The sequence below is a fragment of the Glandiceps talaboti genome, chromosome 13 (assembly GCF_964340395.1).
Source record: "Glandiceps talaboti chromosome 13, keGlaTala1.1, whole genome shotgun sequence".
In the NCBI taxonomy this organism is placed as follows: Eukaryota; Metazoa; Hemichordata; class Enteropneusta; family Spengelidae; genus Glandiceps; species Glandiceps talaboti.
In genome coordinates, this window is record NC_135561.1 from 20,552,529 (window position 1) to 20,554,911 (window position 2,383).

The window sequence follows — 2,383 nt, forward strand, 5'->3', positions numbered from 1 at the left end:
AATCAATAGCGTTGTAGCACAACTGACTATAAGTCAAAAAATTTTGCAGGCTTCCCAGGAAGTCCCAAATTCCAAACTGAAAGTTAGAATGTTTACAATAGTTTGATATATGCAGGGAAACAATTTGCAGATGAAGGGTAGTCATGTACCTTACCTTTCTGTACTGACTACTTATTCACGTACGTTGGCGCTGATCTACAAACAAGTCAGAACATTCCTGGGTACATGGTACAGATGAGATGCACTTTCCTTGCTTACATGCACAGTATTTATTGATAACATAGGACGATTTGCAGTACTAAAATATACCATATGTTCCAAAAGTTGATAAAACCATCGTGAACAATAATGCTCTCCTAATTTATTGTTGACATGTCATGATTAGATTGTTTGACACATTCATTGTCTGCGGCCAGTTGGTCTAGTGGCATGATTCTCGCTTAGGGTGCGAGAGGTCCCGAGTTCAATTCCCGGACTGGCCCTCTAGTTTTAGTGTCTTTAATAACTTAATACCGTACATGTCGGGATAAATGGTTTTACCAAAATTACATTGCACATCGAAATATTTTTTGTTCTGTAATGGTGATAAAATGGACAAATTAGGAGAAAGTGGTATTCGTTTTCAGCCTCATTAGATTGACATAACTGACAAAGGCGTTGCCATCTTTCAATATTGTATTTTCTGTCAGTCTCTATTCTGAGATAGTGCGTAGAACAAAGAAAGCGGGCTAACATCTTGAGGTGTATAGATACTTTAACAATGAACAAATATTTCTCTGGCTCCAGTTAGGTCTTAAACTCTCTATATGTCACTAACTTGTCCATTGAACAAACTTCACTTTGCCATTTTGTGAACAAATACCTTTTAAAATTTTCAACAAATAACCTCACAAAACTTCAATACATCCAACTTCTTGTTTTTCCCAAACGTCACGTAAGTTGGCGAGATACAGCAAATTTTTGACCTTATTAACCCAAGTTGGTCTTGTTCTTACACCAGAACATTCGATAGAATAAATCATATCATAACATTTACGGGATACCTTTTCTTTGACAAATTTATTAATTTTGCCCAGTATTTTACACAATGCTTAGCAGTATGCAAATATATAGGGTATCTACCACACTCACCCGACACTTTGGAGCATTGGTAGATACTCCGAGGAAAGAACGGCAAGCAAGATAGTGTATTCTTTCTAAAGATTCATAACAATCTTAACCCCAATTGCAAATTTCTGAACCATAAGTCAAAATTGGCACGATAATAGTATCAAATAATTTAAGGTGAACATGAAATGATAACATCCCTGTCTTTTTAATTACTCTTTGAATATTAAAGAAAACTTTTCTAGCTTGTTGCGCCAGGGTTGTGGTAGCCATAGACCACTGGAGACGGCAAGAAAATAAGACACCTAAATATTTGTAGTATGAAACTACTTCAATTGGTTCACCTCTGTACGTCCATTTTTCTTTTTTCGACTAACGCCCACCTGCTTTAAAAGTTACCACCTTTGTCTTGGAAAGATTAACACATAACTTCCACATATCACAATAGTCACTAAGAGTATTAAGTTGGCACTGTAACCCTATTATCGTATCTGACATTAGTGTCGCTGTCGATCATCGGTGTGTAAACACGAGGAATGTGTATGAACTGAGATGCATTACATTTTTCGCATATTTCTACCGCCCTTTTATTTTCAGCAAAACATTTCGTTTGAAACAAAAAATGAACTTCCTGCAAAAGAACTTTATATTTTAGGGAGGCAAGAAGGCAATGATGAATTAATTAAACACAAGACTTGATAACTAATTACGAACCTTTTATATGCGTGGAAACAATAAGGGCGGTAGAAATATGCGAAAAATGAAATGCACCTCAGTTCATACACATTTCTCGTGTTTACACACCGATGATCGACAGCGACCCTCGTGAACCTAGTCTGTGAGGTAAGCCCTAAGTGACCGTGATAGATGGTACGACCACTGTACACTTTCCCTGTATTGTAGATGGTCTTGCCAAGTACTGTGCCAACATAGACTAGCACCTCCAGTTTGCCTTTGTTCATGTCATCCATACACACTTTATTTTGTGTGTGTCCCATTTATAGTTCACATCATAAACGAAGGTGGTGTGTTTACTTGGGTGTACAGGGACAAACTGACTTTAAACTACTTCCAAAAGCCGTGAACATTTAGACAGTTATATATAAGCTTTCATATTGTTTTACTTCATTCATATTAGCTTACTTTTTTCAATACCTGTAAGACTCTCGTTAAAGAAAAGCATGAACCTTGAGATTGTTATGTTACCATCCAAGTAACTTCAATCTTCTTTACGTTAACGCATTCCAGATGAAAAGGTCAAAGGTTATTCAATGGG

General features: G+C 36.7%; 1 non-coding gene across 1 annotated transcript; it reads left to right on the forward strand.

Annotated features, from left to right (window-relative positions):
• Positions 1-410: 410 nt before the first annotated feature.
• Trnap-agg (transfer RNA proline (anticodon AGG)) lies at positions 411-482 on the forward strand. The gene has a single exon. It is a non-coding gene; the product is annotated as a tRNA-Pro (tRNA).
• The last annotated feature ends 1,901 nt before the right edge of the window (positions 483-2,383 follow it).